Source organism: Phocoena sinus, chromosome 12 (assembly GCF_008692025.1).
Source record: "Phocoena sinus isolate mPhoSin1 chromosome 12, mPhoSin1.pri, whole genome shotgun sequence".
Taxonomy (NCBI): domain Eukaryota; kingdom Metazoa; phylum Chordata; class Mammalia; order Artiodactyla; family Phocoenidae; genus Phocoena; species Phocoena sinus.
In genome coordinates this window covers 22891039-22918704 of record NC_045774.1, presented here as the reverse complement: position 1 = coordinate 22918704, position 27666 = coordinate 22891039, and positions in this window count along the sequence as shown.

Sequence of the window (27666 nt, the reverse complement as noted above, 5' to 3'; positions counted from 1 at the left end):
TTTGTAAGACAAATATATATGGAAATCATTGAATCAAGTCTTTAATTCTGTACTTATGTTAAACAGAGATGTGACTTTTAAGAAACATGTAGGATTTTAGTGGAATATCTGAGAGTACTAAATTTCAATGTTAGTGATGTTGTGACATTGTATTTCCTTGGTGTGAAAAAAAAGCCATCATATATTTTAATGACTTTTATAACAAATTATTTTTGAGAAGTATGACTAAAATTTTGAAGAACTTAGAAAATTAAAATGACCTTTATATCTAATATAAATATTCACAGTGAACCACTACAGTCATCATATTTAGATTTTTATATTTTGTAACTCTCTTGGTGGAAATACAAATGAGCCAAACATTTGTTCTTACATGATTATATATTTTCAATCATTAAAATCTGGTAAATGAAAAAAAAATCTGGTAAATGATTTTTCATCTCCCTCTTCATTTATGGTGAAAAAGTTCGTAGTTCATAGTTCCCCTAAACACTTCCAAATATGCATTGCAGATCTTTATGTATGTATATGTGAGTTCAGTTTTTTTTCTTTTTTTGAGTTTTCGTTTGCTTTACAAAGAAAGAATACTCAATACAGCAGTAATAGCTAAGAAATAATTTATATTTTTAAAGTAACCTGCAGTGTGGTTTTGGAGTATAGGGGACTCATATGGATAAGTGGGAACAGATTATAGAGTCCAAATGAGATATATATGGTCAATTTATTTTCCACAACAAGTAAAGTGTATTCTTTACAAAACAAATGAGAAAAGAGGAAAGGGTAAACTTACCAAGAAAAAGAAAAGAAAAAGTTCTGAAAACGTTAGATATCTATATCTAAAAGAATGAAGTTCATCCCATAACTCATACTACAGACAAAAATTAACTCAAAATGAATGATGGAAATGAATGTAAGAGGTCAAATTATAAAGTTTCTAGAAGAGAGAAGAATAAAGTCCTTGGTCTATGAAATGATTATAGTGTATAAAATTTGGATTTCATAAAATATTAACTTCTCTTCAAAACAAATGGTTAAGAAAATACAAAATCACTCCTGAGACTGGGATAAAATTTTGCAAATCATATATCTGATAAAGGGTTTCTATTCAAAATATATAAAGAATTATTCAGTGACAAAAACAATAGCTTTTATTAACTGAACAAACAGTAAAAATAGGTAAAATATTCTATTGGACACTTTACTGAAGAAAATACTTAAAGTACGTTAAAACGGTAGCCAGCACCATTAGTCATTAGGTACATACAAATTAAAGCCACAGTAAGATACTTCTACATACCTAGCAGAATAGCTAAAACTAAAGAGTCTGAAGATAGTAAGGCTGATTGAGAATGAGGAGGAACTCTCATACACTGTTGGTAAGAATGCAAAAAGATAATTACCATTTCTCACAGTTTTATATTTACTTATCATGTGATGCAGAAACTCCACTGTAGGTGTATGTTGATGAAAATGAGTATGTTCACAGAAAGTTCTGTCTTCAAATATTTAGAGTATTGGGTTGGCCAAAAACTTCATTTGGTGTTTTCATGACATCGTATGACAAAACCCGAATGAACTTTTTGGTCAACCCATAGATAGATACATAAAAGCGCCAAACTATAATCAATTCACTCAACTCAAATGAATCTCAAAGAATTATTCTAAGTGAAAAGACATACAAGGAGGATAATGTATAATTCCTTTTATATGGAATTTGCAAAAAGACAAATCTATAGTGACAGAAATAAAATCACTACTTGCCATAGACTGGGACTGGGGTATGAAATTAACTACAGAAAGGTCTCAGGTCTTTTTTTTACCACAAAAAGCTCAAATATTAGAGAAATGAAAATTAATGAAATACTACTAACCACCTATTAGAATGGTCAAAATCCAAAACATTGACAGCACCAAATGCTGGTGAGGTGTGGAGCTACAAGAACTCTTTATTAATTGCTGGTGGAATCACACATGGTACAGCCACTTTGGAGGAGAGTTTGGAGGTTTCTTATAGAACTAAGCATACTCTTACTATTCATCTTAATTCAAAAAAACAGTGAGAAAAACAAATATAATAAAAATAGAGAAATTAAACCCAATTGTACTAGCCTATTAAGTTTCAAGAAGCTGTATTAGGTATTTATTGATACCTATCAAATTACCCAAAATTTTAGTGGCTTAAAACAGAAAACGTTTGTTATCCCAGAGTTTCTGTTGTTCAGGAATTCAGGAACAACTTCTCTAGGTGGTTCTGGCTCAGGGTCTCTCCAGAAGTAGCAGGCATGGCTTCACCCAGGGCTACAGTCATTTGTAGCCTTGGCTAGGGCTGAAAGTTTTATTTCTAAAATGGTTTACCCATATGGCTAGTAGAAAAAGTCTTCATTTCATCACAATGCATATCTCTTCATGAGATGTTTGACTATCCTCATAAATGGCAACTCACCCTCACAGAGAGCAATCTAAAAGAGAGAGAGACAGAGAGACAAAGACAGAGAGAAAGCAGGAGTGCAAGGAGAAAGCTACAGTGCCTTTTATGGTCTAGTCCCTAAAGGCAAACATTGCTGCTTCCAGTTAACTCTATTTGTTAGAAGCATGTCCTTAAATCAAGCCCACAAAAGAGGGATGTGGGATTAGGCTATACCTCTTGAAGGGAGGAGTATCAAAAAATTTGTGGACAAAGTTAAAAGAAGAGTGATTATCTGAGATAATTAAAGAATGAATTAGTCCACAATGAAACAAACATGAGGTACCAGGGCTTAGTTTTCTCTTAGTTTCTTCTTTTTCTGCATATTGTTCTTTACATCTAAAGAGAAAAATAATCCAATAGAGAGTATAATAGCAATGGCTAAAATATGCTATCTTTAAAAATGCAATTTTCTACTTAAATAATAGTCTGGGTGAGGTGAATAGAAAATATATTTTACTGGTGCTTAGTATTGCTTAATATAAACTGACCCTAATGTAGAGAAGATGGTAGAGAATGTGGTGATCATTTTGCAATATATCAAACCATTATGTTGTACAACTGAAAGTAATATAATGTCAATCCTCGCCCGCCTCTCTCTCCCCGCCCATATATATAGCCAAATCAAAATGGGCCTCCTGATATTTTAGGCCCTGCTGTCTCCCCCTTCCCTCCATTTCTCAAGGGCTAGAGGATTAACTAACAGGGGAAACATTCACTTCATAACTGAATGAAGAGGAAGATAAAGAGAACTGATAAGCAGTTCATTTTTTGGGGGGTGGGGTGGAAAATCTGGAGGTAGAAAATCTCAGTGCATGTGCTTGTCTGTCTTTGACTACTTTCAACCTAGTTATTAAATTCAAAAGTTTGGGGCTTCAGCCTCTATTTCTGTATTCTATTTTCTGATCTAGATACTGTTAATCTCCTAAAGGATAAAAGGTATGATATACAGAAAAATCAAATATTTGAAAAAGGAAAGCAAAACTACTATACAAATTATTGTAAATGAAGATGAGAAAATTATAAAGTAAAACCAAATGGAAATTATTTTCATAAAAATATAATACCTGTGTTAGAAATAAAGAATTCAGTAGAATGATTTTATAACTGAATAATACAGCCAAAAGTGCTATCTTATTGAAATGGAATATTAAGTTTAAAAAGCCTTCTAGAAATCGTCAGAAAATAATAAAAAACATGGAAGGAATAAGAACCTGAGGTATCTATAAGATAGAAAGACATGAAACTCCCTAAAATAAGAATCTTAGAAGGAGTTAAAATATATACAGAGCAGAGGAAATATTGAAACAGTAAGGATTGAACAGATCCAAATATTAGAGAAAGATGAAACATCACATATTAAAAAGTCTCATAGTATAAAGGCAAGATCTTTTAAAAAGCCACAACCAGACACATAATAGTGAAACTAAGATTTTCTAGAACAGTGGAAAAAATTCTAATCAACTCTTTATTAGATTTATAAACCACACCAAGGACAAGAGCACAATGGAAAAATATTTTCAAAGTGTACAAGATAAAGGACTGTATGATACTATTATGTTTATGGAAAACTAAACTGATATATTAAATAAATATGTAATTTAAGATACCTCAGGAATTTTATGACACAAAAATATTTATTGGAGGATACCCTATTGAATGGATATTTAAAAATCAAAGAAAATGCTTAATTAAATATGTAAGATAAAGGTGAGTGAACAATTTAATAAAAATTATTGTCATCTAAAAACAGCAAGAATAAAAATGGAAAAGAAATGGAAAATTTATCCCTACTATTGTAGACTAAAACTACAGAGGACATTAATATTGTGAGATGAAGAGGTGCACGAGACAAAAGAGAATCTTAATGTCTACTCTGGCTCAAGAGAAAGATAAAGAAATCAATTACTGAAGATTGCAAGGTAATCCAGAGTTTTAATAAATTATAAACAACCACCAGATTTAAAAAATATGTAATATTTTCAGGGCTTCCCTGGTGGTGCAGTGGTTGAGAGTCTGCCTGCCGATGCAGGGGACATGGGTTCATGCTCCGGTCCGGGAGGATCCCACATGCCGTGGAGCGGCTGGGCCTGTGAGCCATGGCTGCTAAGCCTGCATGTCCAGAGCCTGTGCTCCGCAACGGGAGAGGCCCGCGTACCACAAAAAAAAAAAAAAAAAAAAAATGTAATATTTTCAAATCAAAAGAAGAAATTTTTATCTCTTCTTAAAATGAGAAAAAAATAAATGCATTGAATATAAAATGAGACATAAATCTAAATATAGTCACGATTATAAAAAATATAAATCAATTAAATTTAATGATGCAAAAGGTGAGGGCTTCACCTACATACAGCCTCTCCATGTGGCCTTGATTTCTTCACAACATATATTTCATGGTTGCTCAGGTCTATAAAAGCAAGTGTTCCAAGATAATCAGATGGAAGCCATATTACCTTTTTTTTTTTTTTTTTTTTTTTTTTTTTTTTTTTTTTTTTTGCGGCACGCGGGCCTCTCACTGTTGTGGCCTCCCGCTATTGTGGCCTCTCGCGTTGCGGAGGACAGGCTCCGGACGCGCAGGCTCAGCGGCCATGGCCCACGGGCCCACGGGCCCAGCCGCTCCGCGGCATGTGGGATCATCCCAGACCGGGGCACGAACCCGCGTCCCCTGCACGGCAGGCGGACTCCCAATCACTGCGCCACCAGGGAAGCCCCCATATTACCTTTTATGACCCATCCTTGGATGTACCATAGTCTTACTATTGCTACCATACTAACAAGCCTGGGATTAAAAGGAAGAGAATATAGACCTCAATTCTCAGTGGGAGGGAAAGATGTCCAAATCACATCATAAGATGAGCATATGGCAGAGGTGATATTATTGTAACCATCTCTGGAAAATACAATCTGTCAGTCTGCCTTCTAACTAAAACAATCCATTTCCCCATTTCCCTCTCACGTACAAAATATAGCAATGCCTGCCCCTAAAGCCCCTAAGCCTTCTCCTATAACAACATCAGTACATCAAGGTTTAAGATCTTCTCAGGTAAATCTGGTTCAGCTACAGCTGAGGCTCTTCAGGTCCTGTACCTTGTGCAGAGCTCTTTGAATACAATTTCTCTCAAACTGATAAACTGTGAACTAAAGACATATTATATGTTCCCCACATAGGCAGCACACAATGATGGGACAGGCATAGAATAGCTGATATAGACACTCCCATTCAAAAACAGGAGACACACAACAGTTACTGGTCTGTAAAATTATCTGAATACAGCCAGGCACTGTGGTCAGTTAACTGTTTAGGGCTAAATCTTCATGCCTGGGATTTCTTGGTGGCCCTAGGCTCTATGACCTGAGATCTTGGTTTTGCCCTCTGAGGCATTTTTCTTTTTCCGTAAGAAATGGCCTGTGGTTGCAGATGAGTGGTTTTCTCAGCCTGCTTCCTGCCTGTATTCCTTAAAGGAGTGTGAAAACCTTCCTTTATTTTATATAGTCTCTCTTGCCTTCGACTCAATATGATATCATTTCTTTAAAAAGAGTCTCTGTTTTGTGGTATCCATTTATAATATACTCCATTAGACAAAGGCCACATCCACAAAAACCTTTCACCAGGGGCTCCCTTTGAATTTACCACGTGATAAGCTTTTCAAGATTCTTAGAAACCTTTTTTTTTTTTAACAGCAATGGCCACAGAACATGCCATTAAGATACTTGGAAGGCCTTTTGTGTGTGTTAAAGGGTCTATGAGGCACTTTTGAGGTCTTAACAAACACTTTTAAAGTTGCACCCTTAGTTTCATCTTTACCATGAGACATTTTTCTGACAGTGCCCGAGAGTTGATCTATGAACTATGGCTATTTCTTACTTTATGACTCTTCTTCTAGGGGAGGTTAGGAATGAGAAACAGTTTCATTTACAAACTCAGCAAGTCTAGGATCATTTATATTTATACTAAATTTTCTCCTCTCTCATTTTATATTTGGCAGCTAGAAAATGATAGACAGCACACTCAAAACTTTGCTTGGAAATCTAATCTCTTTACCTCAGATCATCAAGTTCTTAGTATATCCTCTATTTTCTACATTACTATAGTTGTCAGTTTTATACTTTCTGCCTCTTCATAAAAGGGTCTCTTTTCCTCCAGCTTCCAGTAACATTTTCCTCTCTTTTCTTTAAACCCTCACTTACAGCCTCCTCACTGTGCTTTATACTTTTACTAACACTGTCTTTGATGCCCTTTAGGATTTCACTAATGGTTTCCTCAGTGCGCTTTCAGCTTCTTTCTACCAACCCATACCAACAGCACTGCATCATATCTTAGATTTTGTAAAGGTAGCCTTCCATTACCGGTACCACAGTTTATTATGGCTATCTATTTACCTATTATAAAAATTACCCAGAAAGCTAATGGCTTAAAACAACCATTTTATTATGCTCATATACTTTGTGAGACACCAATTGAAAATGGGCACAGTAAGGTGGTTTCTCTCTTCAACTTGTTATGTAAGGACTCAATGGGAAGAAGTCATAGATTAGCAATTACTGGCCAGAGGGAGGCAAGACTCATCTAGAGTTTTCTTTATTTACATGTCTGATAGTTTATGGTGATTGCCACTGGAGATGTCATCTGGGACTGTCAAGCAGATGATAATTTGTCTACATCTACAAACGGTCTTATATGTGACTTGAGCATCCTGACAGCATGGTAGCCTTGGATTTCTTGTGAGGCACTCAGGACTTTAAAGGCAAGTGTTCCAAGTAAACCGAGTGGAAACTCAATTGCCTTTTATGATCTAATATCATGACATAAAACAAAAACAATTATTTTGTTAAAATATCTGAGTATGTGCAGGGATGAGTGAGGCTGGTTCATCTCTTTCTATCTTCAACTGGGGCAACTTAACAGAGGACCAGGTTATCCACTTTCAAGAAAACTCAGTTACATACTTAGTAAATTGGTACTGGCTGCAGCCTGGAAGCTCAAGCAGGGGCATTGTGTGCACATGTCTGGGGAAGGGGGGGTGTCTTATTTTCTCTCCATGTGAACGTTTCCATACTCTATTTGGACTTCCACACAGCACAATGCCTCAGTTCCAAGAAAAGGTGTCTCAATAGAATCAAATGGAAACTATTTTGTCTTTGACAACCCAGCTTTAGAAGTCACAGAGCATTATTTTTGTCATGTTCACAAACTTATCCAGATCCAAGAGGAAAAAGAAGACACCATTTCACAATGAGACTACTGTCAAAATTGTATTATTAAAAGAGAATGCATAATGGAAAATACTGTTTTAGCTATCTTTGAAAAAAGGAATCTACATGATGAGTATGGTTAATATTGCTGTATGCTATACCTGAAAACTGCTAAGAGAATAGATCCTAAAAGTTTTCATAACAAGGAAAAAATTTTTTTTTCTTTTTTTTGTTAACTATGTATGAAGTGATTAATATTAACTAAAAAGGGTGGTAATCTTTTTGCCCTATATATAAGTCAGGTCATTTTGCTGTACACATTAAATGTATACAGGGCTATTCATCAATTATAGCTCAGTAAAACTGAAAAAAAAAATAAAAATGCAATCTGCCAAACCACTCTACTATTCAAGCTTTTTAAGAGAAAAAAAAGTATGTAATATGTGATGCATGCAAGCGTAAATGTATATACAATATACATACACATGCATGAACAATCAATGATTATGAAATTAAGATTTTTATCCTCATTTATATGAAGAATTTATCTGAATTTTTAGTACTTTTTAAATTAAGAGGCAGTCTGAGTGTCTTCATTTTGTGTCCACTTTGAGTTTACTATGCCAAACAAGCTTAGGGAAAGATATATTATTCAACACACAGACATGGAGTTTTTGTTGTTGCTGTTTCTTCAAGCTACAGTAGGAATTAAAATTTGATTTTATTTTTTGATATAACTGGTACATTACACACTCCCACAAAATGTCTTGTTTCAATAAATGAAAATTATCTTTATTATTATACCAAAGTAGAAATAAATATTCCAATTAACTGATCTCTCTGATTATAAAAGCTGTTAGTAAATGTATAATATTGAGAGATATTTAATTTTAGTTCATGATGATTTTAAAACAAAGTCAATCTTAAACAGTTAAGCTTAGTAATTCGCTTAAAATAATAAAATAAAGGATTCTCAGAATGGGAACAAAAGACAGCACAGCTGGATATTTTTTTCATACAAAATTACATTTTAGATCAGCAATTTGTAGAAAAAAGTCATTATCAGATTAGACTCAGTTTGTTGTACTCTTAAATAACATCTTTATTAAAAACAAATGTAATTCTCCTTATTTGGTCACATAAATACAAATTGTGCTTTTGCTTATTTGGCATTAGAAAACATAAGTATGGAATTTATGCCACAATAAAGTGGCACAAAACTCTGATTACACTCTGGATGTATTTGAACCCATCATGTAATTTTGATCTGGTACTTATTTTTATAAAGTTAAACTGCTCAATAAATCTAGATCTTATAAGGCTCCCAACAGGTAAGAAATTAATATATAAGAGAAATACTGGAAGAGACCTTATTTTTAGCTTACTGACATAAGATGATTAACAGAGGACTTATAACTCAAAGACAAATTAAGTATTTTAAAACACCAGTTCTATTTGTTTTGAAGTATTTGCTGAACAATTCAAACAAAAGAAACCATAAGAAATGCCTCATATAAAAGCTGATTATATTTTAACTAACTTTTAGACAAAGGAACAGTTGAGGTGATTTTATTCTGACAATTAGCTATGCCCAAACTACTTTCCCCTCAGTTCTCTTCCCTCTGTTTCTAGGTTAGAGCTGGGGCACAACAGAACTGTGTGCAAATTTGAAGCTGAAATGTCCTTAATGATGCTCCGAGCTCCAATTGAGCTTATTCGAGTTGCCAATATTGACTCACTCTGTCGTGTGGGCCACTACCCTAGATCCCAATTCTCCTACTTGAGTTGCTCCAAGTCATGGCACATGTGCAGCCCCACTGTAACTGCTGCCAGCAACTTCTGGAAGAAACTAGCATTTTTGAGGTTGAAGGCAGTTAAAGACACACACATGCTTCAGTTTGTCCTTATAGGTTCCAATTTGCTTTTGCTTTCCTTTTTCTTCAGGGCAAGCTTTACCCTGCCTGTCAGCTGTTTTGACCTACAGCAATTTTAGGCTCACAGCAGACAATGGTGTAAGTCCTCATTAGAATCCTTCAACTGTTTCCACAGTTATGTAATTCCATCCCTATAGTAAACCCCATATTTCATATTACTCATCCTGGTATACTTCCCTGGTCAAACCCGAACTAATACATCAGTCAAGTCAGTTAAATCAGGTTTAGGACACTTATTCTACATAAGCTTGGGGCTCAGTTACTGTGTTTTTATAGTCTTTGCACATGTCATTTTCATATTTCCCTCCTTGAACATCGTTCTCCAACTTTAAGCAGAAATTGAAGAGTTACTGGAGGAGGACATATATGTGTTTGGGAATTAATGAAATATGAACATACCATCCCTCAAGCATCTTGAAGTATATATTAATTAAGAATGAAGTACTATACTTTAATTTTGTTTGGTCATATAAACTAACCTTGATTTATCTAAGGTAGGATTTATAGAAATTGACATAAGAAAATATACCAAAATGTTTTATGATTATAAAAAGGTTGATAATTCCATTCATTAACCATACACCTTCTATGTCGAAACAGTAACATTTAGGGTGACTATACAGATAAATAAATAATGCCCCCAAACCCTCCAGGTAGGCTTACCATAAACTAACAATGTTGGTAGTAATATGAGAATGCCTTTTCCTTGAAAACTTAAAGAGCATGAATAATACAGTATCTCAGATGAAGTGACATTTGAACTGGGTCTTGAATAACAGGAGATGTCTTCTGGTATTCAGAGGACCAAGAAGGGATGTAGAGATAGAAGTAATAACATAAAATAATGGAGACATAAAAAAGCACCCAATAAGCAAGGAATGGTGACCAGTCTGATGTTACTACTCAGATTTGTGCTTTAGATAGATAATTCTGAAGTCAATGAGGAAAATAAATTGGAAGTGGGAATTGGAGAATGTGTCACTGGTTTGCAAGCTTGGGCATTAATAGTTCAGGAAGGAGGTATTTTATACCATGCGCTTGACATTCCTACAGGACACTGAGACAGAGATCTCTAGTAAACCAATTTGCATCTAGGTTTGAAGATCAGTTGAGAGGTGGATACCACTGTTTAAAATTGATCAATCACTAGCCTTTGGGGAACACCAAGTCAGAACACGAAATATGGCTTGCTTGTTTAAATGGATTTGAGAGACAGATCTTACTTTCAATTAATTTATACGTTTGACATGAATTATAAGTTGTTTAAATAAATCTCCAAATAGCTTAATATACTAAAATATAAAGTTATCTGAATAACTAAGTCTTTTAACAGTGAAAGCATAATATTTTCCCCAAGATTGTATCTTTAGATAACCCTGGGGTCCCAGATTGCTTTTAGTTCTCTAAGATTAAGTTCTTAATGTCTCATAGATTTCTACTGAGATTATAACTATTCTACTCTCTACACTAGTAAAAGAAAATTATAGTCAAATTCCTTGGGGATGTGATCTTATCACAGCTGAAACATGGCATCTGAGAAACCATTTCTCATAGACTAATATTGGCTCAATACATACAAGTTGTTTCACTGGAAAGATCCTTTCATGGGAGAACCAAGGTTAGTTTTAATTTTAATACTAGTACTGTGCCCTTCTTCATGAAACATACTTTCAAGTATTCCTAGAAATTCATAACTTTTAAAAAATGCACTGCTAGAAAGGTATTTAATTTGAGATTTTGATCATTTAGTTTCCAAAAAACATTTTAGGGAAATAACTTCTTATCAGAATAAAGCAAAATTAATTTGCAATACATTAAATTTAATTCAAAGATTGAAACCAACTAAACATAGGTACTGATATTATGGCAAAAGTAAGTAAACCTAACATTTAAGAGATTTATTGAAGATCTAATGGAAATTTTCCTGACACTATCAAGTTGCCAATCAGTGAAATATTGCAATTCATTGTGAAAACTTCTTCAGAATACTTAAGATACAGATTAACTTACATATCACTTATATGTTCCTGGCAATAAACACAGAGTAGGAAAGCTTTTATCTTTATATACTATGCACCATAGGAACAACAAATCAAGGAATCTCTCTAGATAAACTGCAGATTAAAATACACTTTCTTACATCAAAACAATGAGAGAATTGGGGGGATATTTTTGTACAATATTATGGAAAAGTAAAGATACCTCATCATACTACAGTATGATAAAAACAAATTCGAAGAAAAAATAAATATTTAGATAAGTTGAGGAGAGCATTGTTGAAGCAAAGATTACATAGTGTGAATGAAGTGATTTTGAAATTCTATTTAGAGGATAAATTGAAATTTTATTAGTATTATAAAGGTTCTTTTTGGTATGAAACTATGCTCGAAAGAAGACTACGGAATGGAAATTACAGTAATTTATTAACTCAGAATTATTTAATATCTGTGAGCACCATACTTTCTTTAGCCCAGAAGATCTGTAAATGAAAATATGTTTCCATTCTCTTCAAAATATTTGTACTGTATTGATTAAAAACTTTATGCAGGTAGCTATTTCTTGTAACTGTAGCGTAAAGATAGTTGGACAATTCTCCTCTTAAGAAAACAAATATAAAACTGGACTAAATCGTCCAAAAGGGGCTTTTCAAAGCACTGAAAAAAAGAAAGTAAACAACAAATTTAGAAATGTTTACTCTGGCTAAGCTGTTGTAGGAACTGTAGCCTTGTTGCCACATGACAGGGCCTGAGAGAGCCCTTTGAAGCAAAATTCAAGAGAAACTACAGAACTTGCCCAATATTGAAACTGTTTCTCAACGCAAATATAGCCCCATCGGCAGAGCTTTAGGGACTCAGGGTGGGAAAAGAGGCACAGGGAAGACCTTTATGGAGCCAGGCTTAAAAAAATTAATGTATGGTGACATTAGTGACTCACACAAGGTAAGGGAGACATTCTGCTATTTGAGTCCAGGCAAACGAAAAGCCAATAATCTTAAAAAATAAAACAAAGAAGAGTCTCTACAAAGTAAAATCTACAATATACAGTTCTCAACCAAAAACTACTAGAAGAGCAAAAAAAAAAAATCAGATCATTACTCATACTCAGGAAGAAAAAAATAGTCAACAGAAACTGACTCAGTGTGGGCACATGTTGAATTTAGCACACAAATACTTTAAAACAACCATTAAAAAAAAAAAAAAAAAATATATATATATATATATATATATATATATATTTTTTTTTTTTTTTGCAGTATGCCGGCCTCTCATTGTTGTGGCCTCTCCCGTTGCGTAGCACAGGCTCCGGACGCACAGGCTCAGCGGCCATGGCTCACGGGCCCAGCCGCTCGGCGGCACGTGGGATCTTCCCGGACCGGGGCACGAACCCATGTCCCCTGCATCGGCAGGCGGACTCTCAACCACTGCACCACCAGGGAAGCCACATTTTAAATATTTTTAAATAATTAAAGGAAAAATATTTTCAACACCAATGGAAATATACTAAGAATGATGCAACAATATTCTACCAGCAAAATGTATAATCATTAAAACAAAAACTTCACTGGATGTGTTAAGCAGGATTTTGGAGATGGAGGAAGAATCACTGAATTAAATTGGAAGATATATTAGTAGTAATTAATACAAAAATCAGAGAGAAATAAAAGTTGAAAGAAAAATGAATGGAGACAGAGAGGTGTGGGAAAATATTATGCAAACCAACATATAAGTAACTCTCCCAGAAAGGAAAGAGAGAAAGAAAAGTATATACTGGAAAAAAATAATAGCTGAAAACTTCCAAAATTTAGATAAAAACTTTAATTCACAAATCCAATAAGCTCAATAAAATCCATGAAGAATCAAAAAAGAAAGTGAATTAGGGATAGACACACCCTAATCAAACTGCTGAAAGCCAAGATTAAAATGAAAATCTTAAAAGCTGCAAGTTTCCATCACACATGGAAACAACAATCTGTTAAAGGCTAATTTCTCATCGAAACAACAGAGAACATAAGGGAGAGGGATGATAAATTGAAACATACACAAACGCAAACTACCAATCAGAAATTCTATGTTCAGCAAAATTATCTTTCAAAAATGAATGTAAAATAAAACCAGTTCTTGACTTAAGAAAATAATAAACTGAGAGAATTTATGTTTAGAAGAACTGCTCTACAGGAAATAGTAAATAAAGCCCTTCAGATTGAGAGGAAATGATGTTAGATTTATAACTCTGCTGGAAAAGAAACAAGAACACTGGAAATGGTAAATATAAGAGCAGTTATAAAATATTGATTTACACAATTTTATTTTTCTCTTGATTTCTTAAAATCCAAGTGACTGTTTAAAGCAAAGTGTACACACACACACACACACACCACACACATCAGCAGAAAGAGGAGACTAAGCAAATGAAGATATTCTAGGGAAAAGTTGTTTTTTAACCAATGTAAGTCAATAATAACATAAATAGGTTATGGTAAGTTAAAAATATACAGTGTAAACTTTATGGCAACCACTAGAAAGCTAAGATCAGGAACAAGACAAGGAAATCTGCTGTCATACTGCTTTTCAACATTGGAAAGGAGATTCTAGTCAATAAGTAAAAAAAACAAAAAAACAAAAGTCACACAATTGGAAAAGAGGAAGCAAAGCTGTCTATTCACAGGTGGTATGATTAATGAGTGAATTTAGCAGTCACAGGATACAAATCAATATGCAAAAATCAATTATATTTCTATACACAATTATCAAACAGTCTAAAGACACAAATTTACAAAAGTCCTATTAACAAAACAAGAAAAAATAAATTATAAAAAATTAACAGATGTGCAATGCATGTATGCTAAAAACTGTAAAACAATGCTAAGAAAAAGTAAAGAAAATCTACATAAGGTGTCAATCATACCCTTTTCATCTATTGGAATACTCGGTCGTGTTAAGAAGGCAATTTTCTCTAAACTGATATGTTGATTAAAAATTTTCCCTGTGAAAATTCTGGATCTCATTCAGAAAGCGACAAGCTGATTTTTTTATTTATATGGAAATCCAAAGTATCTACAGTAGCCAAAACGATTTTGAAAAAGTAGTACAAAGTTGGAAGACTTATATTACATGATTTCAAAATGTACTTTGGGGTTGCATAGTAGTCAAGACAGTGTGTTATTAGTTCAAGACTAGACATATAGATAAATGGAACATAGTAGAGAGTCAGATATTGACCCAAAGACATATGGTTAATTGATTTTCCTACAAAGATGCCAAGGAAATTCAATAGGTAAAGTATAATATTTTCAATAAGTAGTGGTAAAACAGCTGAATACACAAATGACAAAAAAAAAATTAACTCTCACCACACTCTATTCACAATAACTACATCATAGTATTGATAAATCATAGCCATAAATGTAATAACTAAAATCATAAAACTCCTGGCATGAAACATAGGATAAATTTGTTTTGTGTTTTGGGGTTAGGCAAACTTTCTTAGAAACAAAAGCTGGAACCATAAAAAGGAAATCTTGATAAACTGTACTTTGTCAAAATTAACAACCTTTTTTTTATCATACAAAATCTATCCAACTTTATTTAATCACAAACCCTATGCTTATGGTGGTGAAAAGCATACACAGAAGTTAATTTATTGCTTCTAATGTAGGGAAAAGACGCAATCCTTAAAATTTTTGTTTTGTTTTAAGAACAGCCTTATAAAATGCAAAACAAGCATGCTGCCTCAACACTGAAAAAGAATATTCACATTCAAGTCCACAAGCAGCATGTGTATGTACTACTATAATACTCCATATTATATCAGAGAAAATAAGAAAAACATAATAAGTATATAAACTTCATCATAAGGCAATATATATGTGTCTTTGCCAAGAAGTTTTGAATGTAATTTAAAATGTTGCAAAGCCAAATAAAACATTCAGGTCTCTTCTGGACAAATGACAATTACTAAAAATATCTCATAGACATGGCTGTTTATTTTTTTAATTTTTAATTTTTATTTTATATTGGAGTATAGTTGATTTACAATGTTGTGTTAGTTTCAGGTGTGTAGCAAAGTGATTCAGTTATACATATACTCATTCTTTTTCAGATTCTTTTCCCATACAGGCTATTACAGAATATTGAGTAGAGTTCCCTGTGCTATACAGTAGATTCTTGTACATTATCTATTTTATATATAGTAGATTATCTATTTTATGTATAAACTAATTTATCCCTCACCCCCACCTTTCCCTTTTGGTAGCGAGAAATATGTTTTCTATATCTGTGAGTCTGTTTCTGTTTTGCAAATAAGTTCATTTGTATCATTTTCTTAGATCACATATAAGTGATATTATATGATATTTGTATTTCTCTGTCTTTCTCAAGGTTTGACCTTAAAAAGACACTGTTAGAAAAATTAAAATGCAAGGCACAGACTGGGAGAAAATGTTTTCAAAATATAAATCTCAGAAAGTAAATACTTGTATCAGAAATATATAAAGAATTCTTAACAACTCAACAATAAGATAAACAACCCAATAAATAAATATGCAAATGATTTAAATAAACACATAACCAAAGGAGATGTTTAAACACATAAAAATATGCTCAAAATCCTAGTTATTGGGGAAATAGAAATTAAAACAACAATGTGATACCACTGTGTGCCCAATGAAATGGATAAAATTAAAGAGAATTGATTTTGCCATGTGTCAGGGAGGAAACAGAAAAACCAGTCCTCTCAAATATTGCTACTGGGGATGAAAAATGGTCCTGAAACTTGAGAAAATAGTTTGGCGGTTGGTGTGTGTATGTGCGTGTGTGTGTGTGTGTGTGTGTGCGTGTTTTAGGAAAAATATACACTTACCGTAGGACCTGGCAATTCCTCTAAGGAATATATTCAAGAGAAATGAAAACATGTCCTCAGAAATACCTGTATGCAAATGCTCATAGTAACATATTCATAATACTTCAAAACTGTGACAAGCAAAATATGTTTCAACTGGTGAATGGGTGAAATATGATGTATATGTGTACTTACAAGTAAATTTGAACTCAGTGTAAATACACACAAAACATGAGTGCATCTCAAAAAACATAATGTTAAGAAAAAGAAGCTAGTCACAAGAGACTATATGGTACCTAATTTCAGTTATGTAAAATGTCTAGAAAATGGAAAATGTAGTGTGCACATGAGCACACACATACAAAACAAGATTAGAATTGCTTGGAGATAGGGATGGGAGCAGTGATTGACTGCAGTAGCATGGCGGAAGTTGGGGGATAGATATGTCCTAAAGCTGGTTTTTGGCAAAGAGTGTATAACTGTATACATTTACTAAAATCACTGATGTTTACTATTAACATGGGTGAGTTTATGGTATGAAATTATACTCAATAAAGGTGTCCAAAAAGAAAGAAGGATTTATAAGTGTTAGTAAAAACATTGTGAAAATTAATATTTATTGGAAGTATGTGTACACAGATATTATGTGCAGTGGTATAGAAGCAAAAACTAAATTTGTTTAGGAGACAGATATCTCAAGTGCCAGACTTCAAAAAAGAATAAATATTTTTTAAATGATATCTTCTGGCTTATCTAATGGGTATGAAATCATGAACATTAATGGAACTCCCCAAAGCCAAAACAAATTTGTATCCTGAGAACTAAAGGAGAATAAAAAATGCAAATTACATACTTTGTCTTTAACTACTTGCATTACTAACATGTATTTATGACAGACATTGCTTTTCTTTAACCCTGGGAAAAGAAGAAAGGCTAAGCATACTTTACAGGTGATAAAATATACATATCTGCCATGCTTAGCATTGTTGAAAAATGAGGTATTTGTCAAATGAAAATTTCAAAGGCAAGGAAACTATATCCATCATTTGCAAATATTTTATAGTATTTTTAAGGATATATTTTAATTTGCTAGACTTGTTCCTACATTCATAAACATAGTATGATGAAATTTAATATAGCTTGATAAACATTGTTAAATTTAAGCATTTATCTAGTGAAATAATTTGGAATTCTAATGATATATGACTCTTTACATTGCCCCCCTTCTTCCCATCTAATGATGCCAAGTTTTTATGATTATCAGGAACTATATTGGAGGTTTTCTATCTCTTTCAACCATATCAGCTTCTGTTCCCCAGGGTTGCTATGTGTCTACATTTAGACAACCTCTCTTTTGAAACCTTCATCTCATAGCCTCTTTAAAATTTATGCTCCTCCTAAACTCCAGAGGACCCTAACAACTTATTTAAATTTGTTAAATTAATTTTCCACTAATAGTATGTAAGCTGTAATCGAGGACTTGAGAGCTTCTTGTATTTAAAACTGCAGAATATTAATATATGGAATTTCTGACATTCAATTTGCTGATCAGGGAGTTTATTTTCCTCATTTCAGTTTATTCACAAAAAATATTAAGTCCCTACTATGCTCCAGATGTCGGCATTTTCTCTAGTACAGCACTGAGATTCATGGTTATGTGGCCATGGGATAAATGCATAATCAAATCTACCATGTCCTCCTTCTGAATGCTTTATGTCAAAACCTTTAATAACTAATAAAACACATTTAATAGTTTTATTTGAAGATATATAAAACTACATCTAATCAAATAGAACATTTTGCATTTGAATTTATACTGAGTAGCACAGTAAACTTAACTCACTAAGAAATAAGAGGAACTTAAAACGCAAACAAATATACATATGTTTAGAGCTAAGTGAAAACACTACACATATGTTCAAATATAACTTTAATTATCCACAAAAGGGAATAATACAGATTCAGCTTCAATACAATCAATGTTTTATAATTTTTAGTGGAGAATTGTGTGGTAAGTTTTCTTTGCATGCAGGCATAGTTAGGGTAATGAGAGCATCTACTAAGTCATTTTGAAATCATATACAGGTAGAAATTAAAGCAAAGAGAGAAGCTTCTTTTTATTCATTACAATAGCTAAAACGGATTTTTTCCTGTAATTGATACCTAGTGTCATAGCATTGTGGTTGGAAAACATACTTGATACGATTTCAATTTTCTTAAATTAACCAAGGCCTGATGTGTGAGCCAAGATATGATCTATCCTAGAGAATGTTCCATGAGCACTTGAGAAAAAAGTGTATTCTGTTGTTTTTGGATGGAATGCCCTATAAATATCAGTTAAGTCCATCTTGTTTAATGTATCATTTAAAGCTTGTGCTTCCATATTTACTTTTATTTTGGATGACAGTAAGATCCTTTCTGACCCACATCACAGAGAAATGGAAATAAAAATAAACAAATGGGACCTAATGAAACTTAAAAGCTTTTGCACAGCAAAGGAAACCATAAACAAGACAAAAAGACAACTCTCAGAATGGGAGAAAATATTTGCAAATGAAGCAACTGACAAAGGATAATCTCCAAAATTTACAAGCAACTCATGCAGCTCAATATCAAAAAAACAAACAACCTAATCCAAAAATGTGAAGAAGACCTAAATAGACATCTTTCCAAAGAAGATATACAGATTGTCAACAAACACATGAAAGGATGCTCAACATCACTAATCGTTAGAGAAATGCAAATCAAAACTACAATGAGGTATCACCTCACACCTGTCAGAATGGCCATCGTCAAAAAATCTACAAACAATAAACGCTGGAGAGGGTGTGGAGAAAAGGGAACCCTCTTGCACTGTTGGCGGGAATGTAAATTGATACAGCCACTATGGAGAACAGTATGAAGGGTCCTTAAAACACTAAAAATAGAACTACCATAGGACCCAACAATCCCACTACTGGGCATATACCCTGAGAAAACCACAATTCAAAAAGAGTCATGTACTACCATGTTCATTGCAGCTCTATTTACAATAGCCAGGACATGGAAGCAACCTAAGTGTCCATCAACAGATGAATGGATAAAGAAGATGTGGCACATATATACAATGGAATATTACTCAGCCATAGAAAGAAACAAAATTGAGTTATTTGTAGTGAGGTGGATGGACCTAGAGACTGTCATACAGAGTGAAGTAAGTCAGAAAGAGAAAAACAAATACTGTATGCTAACACATACACATGGAATCTTAAAAAAAAAAATGGTTCTGAAGAACCTAGGTTCTGAAGAACCTAGGTTCTGAAGAACCTAAAAAAAAAAAATGGTTCTGAAGAACCCAGGACAGGAATAAAGACGCAGACATAGAGAATGGACTTGAGGACAAGGTGAGGGGGAAGGGTAAGCTGGGATGAAGTGAGAGGGTGGGAGGGAGAAGATGCAAGAGGAAGGAATTATATTATTATATATTATATTATAACAGGTTGCAAGCAAGACAGTAAAATAGAGATAAAAATTACTAATAATTTAAAATTTTGTTATTAATTTGAATTCACATCCTATAGAGATCTATAATATTTGAAATAATAATATCATGTAACAATATATTACTTTTCCAGGACTAACAAAATGAAAACCATAGACTTGGTGGCTTAAACAACAGATATTTATCTTCCCACAATTATGGAGACTAAGAATTCCAAGATCAAGGTGTCAGCAGAGTTGGATTCTTCCAAGGCCTCTCTCCCTGGCTTGTAGGTGGCCACCTTTCTGCTGTGTCTTCACATGCTCTCCCTCTGGGAGATGGAGAAGATAACCATGATAATACTGATCATACAACACTAGAAATAGGTCTATTAATTTCAGATAAAGAGGATTTTCAGGGATAAAAAGTAACATTACATGATGAAAAGGGAGTCAGTTCTCCAAAAAGGACATAAGATAAACTGTGGATGCACCAAACAAGAGAGCATGAAAAAACATGAGGCAAAAACTAATAGAACTTCAAGATGAAATAGATAAATCCACTATTATAGTTCATAACTTCTGTAATTGATAGTTCAAGCAGACAAAAAGTAAGAATAGAGTTGACTTGGACAGCACCATCAATCAATGGGATCTAATTGGCAGAATATGTACTATTTTCAAGATCACTTGTAGTACACACCAAGATATATTACATTCTGGGCCATAAAACCAAATAACAAACATAAAAGAAGAGAAGTCATACAAAATATATTCTCAGGGCTTCCCTGGTGGCGCAGTGGTTGAGAGTCCGCCTGCCAATGCACGGGACATGGGTTCGTGCCCCGGTCCGGGAAGATCCCACATGCCGCGGAGCGGCTGGGCCCGTGAGCCATGGCCGCTGAGCCTGCGCGTCCGGAGCCAGTGCTCCGCAACGGGAGAGGCCACAGCAGTGAGAGGCCCACGTAACGCAAAAAAAAAAAAAAAAAAATATATTCTCAGATCACAATAGAATTAAGCTAGAAATCAGGAACAGACAGAAAGCTAGAAAATCTGGTAATATTTAGAAATGAAGCAAAATATTTATAAAAAGTGTGAATAAACAAGTCTTATGAACATTTAAAAATATTTTAATCTAAATGAAAATACAGTATATTAAAAAATCACAGAATGCACTGAAGGCAGTGCAAAGAGAGAAATTTGCAACATTGAATTTAGATATTAAAAAAGATCTAAAAAAAAAAAAGATCTAAAATCAATCTAAACTTCACTATTAGAAAACCAGAGTATAAGTGCAATTAATTTAATTTAATTTAATTTAATTTAATTTAATTTTAATTTAAAGCAAGTACAAGAAAACAGAAACTAGAACATAAATCTATAATTGAAAATTTAAAAATTAACAGAGAAAATCAACAAAACTAAAAGATTTCTTTGGAAATATTAATAAAATTGATAAATTTCTAGCCAAGAAAAATAGGGACTAAATTTTGACCCCCACCAAATTCATATGTTAAAGCCCTAACCCCCAATGTGACTATTTTTGCAGACAAGGGCCTTATGTCTCTTACCTCCGTATTACCAAGGAGATAATGAAAGTCAAATGATGTCATAAGAGTAGGGCCCTAATCTAGTGGGATTTGTATTCTTACAGGAGGAAGAAACACCAGAGATCTCTCACCACATGTAAAGACAGAGGAAAGACAACATGAGGACACAGTGAGAGGACAGCCATCTGCAAGCCAGAAAGAGAGGTCTCATGGAAATCAACCTTGCTGTAACACTGATCTTGGAATTCTAGACTCCAGGACTTCTATTGATTAAGCCACTGTGATATTTTGTCATGGAATTTTAGTAGACTAATATGGGAAGGAAGATGCAAATTATACATATATATACATACATTATATATATATATAATGTATACAATAAATGAAACAGTTCATCACTACTAATTGCATTGATACTAAGAACTACTAAAGAAATAAATTGAATAACTTGATGTCCACAAAACTGATAAGATAGATGAAATAGGCAAATTCTTTGAAAGACACAAACTCCCAATATTCATACAAGGAGAAATAGATACTCTGAATAGGCATATATATCAAAGAAATTGAATAATTAATTAAATTAATAGCCTTCAAAAGAAAGGGCCAACCACAAGAAAAGAAAGAAAGAGAGGGAGAGAGAGAGAAAAAGAAAGGAAAGAAGGAAGGAAGGAAGGAAGGAAGGAAGATAGAGAAAAGGAAGGAAGGAAGGAAGGGAAGGAGGGAGGGAGGGAAGAGGCAAGCATCCACCAGTCCATTGGGTTACAGTAGTGAATACTAACTAACATTAAAGGAAAAAATTACCAGTTCTCCATAATCTATTCCAGAATATAAAGGGAGAGGAAATCCTTCATAACTTACTCTTTGAGGCCAGCGTTATACTACAAATAAAACCAGATTTGAAAAATGCAAGAAATGAAACACAGACCAGTATCTCTCAGGAACACAGATGCAAAAACCATGAACAAAGTATTCACAAATTGAACTCAACCATGTATAAAAATAATTATAAACCACTACCATGTGGGGTTTATTCCATGTATGTAGGCTGGTTCAACACTCAAAATTCAATTGATGTATCCACCAAATTCACAAATTCAAGAAGGAAAATCATATTTATTCCAATTCACACAGAAAGTACATAGGACAAAATCCAACACCCATTCATGATTTTAAAAACTCTAAGTAAATTAGAATACAGGGGCAGTTACTCAACTTGATAAAGAAGAGATACAAAAAACTTAGAGCTATAATCATACTTAATGGTGAGAAACTACATGTTTTCCACCTAAGACTTACAACAAGACAAGAATGTCTTCTCTCACCACTCCTGTTTAACATCATACCATAAGTCCAAACTAGTGAAAAAATAAAGAAAAGGAAATAAAAGTTAGACAGGTGAGGTAGAAGAACTAAAACTGTCTTCATGAACAGGTTATATGATTACTGACCAAAGACTAAGGTGTAAAAAAGCCCTCTGGATCTTAAGCAAGTATAGAAAGATTTCAGAGTACAAGATTAATATACCAAAGTCAAATTTTTATATTAGCAATTAACAATTAGAATTTTAAATTAAAAACAAAATACCATTTATAATACCACCCAAGAATCACTTAGGTATAAGTCTAACAAAATATGTACAAGTTCAATAAGCAGAAAAATACAAAACTCTGATGGAGGAACTCAAAGCACACCTAGTGAATGGAGAGATATTCAGTGTTCATGTATTGGAAGACTCAATATTGTTAAGATATCAATTTTTACTACCTTGATCTAGATAATGAATAAAATCTCAACAGAAATGTCAGGATTACATTTTGGAGATATTCACAAAATAATTTAAAGTTTTTAAGTAAGGGTAAAAGACCTAGAAGAGCCAAAACAATATAGAACAACAAAGTTGAAGGACTTAAAAAACTCAGTGTTAAGAATTACTACGAAGCTACAATTATCAAGACAGAGTGGTACCAACAAATGAATAGTCACATAGATCAATGAAACAAAATAGAATGCTCTGAAGAAGATTCATAAGTATAATCAATTGATCCCTGACAAAGAAGAAAAGGCAATAAAATGAAGAAAGGGTAGTTCTTCGAACAAAAAGAGCTGGAAAAACAAAATGTCACACACACAAAAATCTAGATACAGATTTTACAGCATTTAAAAAAATGATCTCATAGACTAAAACATAAAACACAATACCATAAGATATCTGGGAGAAAATGTAGAAGAAAAGCTAGATGATCTTTGGTTTAGTGATGAGTTTTAAGATATAACATCAAAAGCAATATGAATGAAAGAGAAAAAGTTAAGTTAGACCTTATTAAAATTTTAGGAGTCTGCTCTGTGGAAGAAACTGCTAAGTGAATTAAAAGAAAAACCACAGACTGGGTAAAAATGTTTTCAAAACTCATGTCTGATAAAGAAGTTATACCCAAAATGAACAAAGACCTATTAAAACTCAACAATAAGAGCAGTGGTTACCCAATTAAAAAATGGACAAATGATCTGGAGACACCTCATCAAAAGAGATGTACAGATGATAAAAAAATCACATAGAAATGCTAATATTAATCTTTCATTAGAGAATTTTAAAATAAAACAATGAAGTGGGCTTCCCTGGTGGCGCAGTGGTTGAGAGTCTGCCTGCCAATGCAGGGGACACAGGTTCGTGCCCTGATCCAGGAAGATCCCACATGCCACAGAGCGGCTAGGCCCGTGAGCCATGGCCGTTGAGCCTGTTCATCCGGAGCCTGTGCTCCACAACGGGAGAGGCCACAACAGTGAGAGGCCCGTGTACCGAAAAAAAAGAAAAAAAAAAAAAAATGAAGTACCACTATACACCTAATAGAATTGCTAACATTCAAAAAACTGGCAATACCAACTGTTGTTGTGATAAGGAACAACAAAACTCTGTCACTGCTAATAAGAATGCAAAATGGTACAGCCATTTTTGAAGACAGTTTGACAGTTTCTTACTGTATCAGTCAAGGTTCTTCAGAGAGCAGAACCAATATGATATATGTGTGTATGTGTACAAATTGTGAGATTTACTTCAAAGTATTGGTTCATACTATTGTGGGGGGTGGTGAGCCTAAAATCTGTAGGCAGGCCAGTAGGCTGAGAACTCAGGAAGGATTTTTCAGTCACAATCTTGAGGAAGAATTCCTTTTTCTCTAGGGAACCTTAGTTTTTGCTCTTAAGGCCTTCACCTGACTGGATGAGGCCCACCCACAGTATCAAGTTCCTTTCCTTTACTAAAAGTCAACTGATTGTAGATGTTAATCACAACTACAAAATATCTTCACAACAACATCAAACAACAGTGTTTGACCGAACAACTGGGCACTGTAGCCTAGCCAAGTTGACAAATTTTAACCATCACACTTCCAAAGCTGAACAGTTTTACCATATGAGCCAGCAATCATGCTCCTAGAAATTTATCCACCTGATGTGAAAACTTATGTGCACACAAAAACCTGTGCAGGAATATTTATAGTCACTTTATATATAACTGTCAAAATTAGAAACAACAGAGATGTCTCTTGAAAGTTAAATAGATAAACAAACTGTGGTACATCCATACAATGGAATATTATTCAGTGATTTTTTTCAAAATGAGCTCTCAAGCCATTAAAAAAAAAAGAATGAATTAATGAATCTTAAATGCATATCACTAAGTGAAAGAAGGCAGTCTGAAAAAGCTACATACTATATGATTACAATTACAGTTGATCTTTGTTATTCAAAGATTCCTTTTTTATTAATTTGCCTACTTGCTAAAATTTATTTGTAACTCTGAAATCAATACTTGCAGTGATTTGGTGATTATCTGAACACAAGTGTGTAGTCCCTTTACATGCATATTCCCAGCTGATGTTGGACAAGGCCACGTTTTGCTTTCTTATTTTTGCTCTCAAAATGTATACAAGTATGCTATCTGCAGTCTATTTAGTGCCACTTTTTTTTGCATGTTTGTGCTTTTCATTCATGATTTCTCTATGTAAAATGGCCCCCAAATGTAACACTGAAGTGCTGTTTCATGTTCCTACGTTCAAGAAGGTTGTGATGTGTCTTACAGAAAAAATATGTCAGATAAAGTTCACTCAGACATGTTACAGCTGCTAGCTGTGAGTTCAATGTTAATGAAGCAATAATATATATTAAATAACATATCTTTACAAACTGAAACACACATAAAATAAGGTTGTATTTAGATTGGTTGACAAAAATGTTTTGACCAAAGGCTCCTAAGAGCCTAGCCTTGAATTTCCCCTAGAAGCAGTGGTTTGGTTTGGTATTCACTAATCGAGTGTTTGCAATGACTTTTTAGAACACTACTACTATGAATAACAAGAATTGACAGTATATGACATTTCGTAAAAGGCAAAACTATAAAGAAAGTAACAAATCAATGTTAGCCTTGGTTTTAGGAAGAGGGGCAACGGTTGAATAGAAGAGCACAAAGGAAGTTTTTGGGCAGAGTTTCGGTATGGTACTGCAATGGTGGATACATGACACTATGCATTGATCCAAAGCCATAGAACTTTACAGCACAAAAGCTTACTTTTAATAGATTCAAACTTAGAGGAAAATCATTTCAAAGTCAGGAAATTCCAGGAGGGTATGTAGAATTGGCAAGAGTATATTAACTGTATTACAAATGTATGAAAGTACCTTGCTGAAAGGAGTTGGGGTGAAGGTGTTGACCTAAGTAACTTTGGAAATGAGAGAAGTCTGTAAGGTTAAAGGCAAAGGAACTGTACATAAGCACTGTACTCTAGCTGATAGTTTTCCCAAGGGTTACATGTTAATTTTTCTACCATTATATATGTATATGGAAATCAACAAAAATAAAGAAGAAATGAATGGCTAATGATGGAGCCAGGCATCTCACTCTTGAAGTGGGAGGTAATATGTAAGCAAGGAGACAATACTAGAGAGATCCATGTGGTAATGAATTAGAGTTGGAGACATTAGTATGAACCCTTTAACTAAATATAGACACAGATGGTTTACATAGAGAAATATTTATGTGTATATGCATGAGCTAATCCACACACATATGTCAATTCCTTTACCTGTAAGCTGAAAGGACATGAAAATAAGGATGCCCCAGTAACAAAGACCATATCTCATGTCCAGAGCTTGGTTTCTAATGCCATTCTTCAATAAAAGGAAATAGGGCCCCAGATAGAAATGGTTGATTCTAGAACTGGGACAGGAAATATACAAGATGAGCCTGGAGCCTCTTTTAGTGACAATAAATATCTGCTCAAAACATAAATTAAATAACATCCACAATGAATGGGTTATGTAAATGGAACACAGGAACCAATGAAGGAGCTCCTAAAGGCCAAGTTAGAAGCCACTGAGCAACTGAATCAAAGAAATATTAGTTTATAATCCTCAGTATACAATAAATATCCATAAGCCCATATTGATATAAATAAATAATTGAGTAAATAAATACAGAATTAAAATATCTCATGTGCAAATGAATTTCAAATAATTTATGTAAATATTCTGCCCTTAAAGGCATCAAACATAACTACTTAACCATGCATAGTGACATCCATCCAAAACATACAGCATGAAAGTGGAGTGAAAAAGAGTAATTTGGAGTAGAGGAAGTGAACAAAGACTACCTCAGCCTTGTGATCATGGTTAATATAACATAATGTTATGAAATAGCACTTTATCTCTATGGTCTTCCTCCCTAAAACACAAATACTGAGGGGCATCCCATAGAATACCTGACTGGAACTCCTCAAACCTTTCAAGGTCATCAAAAACAGAGAAAATAGAGTGAAATATTTGAAGCGTTGAGGAAAAATCCCATCAACCTGGAATTCTGTGTCCTGCAAAATATTCTTCAAAAGTGGAGGAGAAATAAAGACTCTCTCAAAGAAAAATAAGAGAATTTGTTGCTGTAGACTTGCCCTGCATATAATGTTAAAAGAATTTCTTTCAAGAAAAGGAGAAAAATAAAAGTCAGAAATTTGGGTCTTCATAAAGAAAGGAAAAGTAAACATTAATTTCAATATATTATTTCCTTATTAATTATCTTAGATGAATGTATTGACCTCAGGATAAAATAAAAACTATTATCCTTCAAAGCAAAGCTCAGCAAAATCTAGCTTCACCCAATTTGTTTAATCAACTTAATCACTAATAATAGATTCACTCTGGCTTCATCGCTCTACTCATTATTCTTTAAACAGCATAA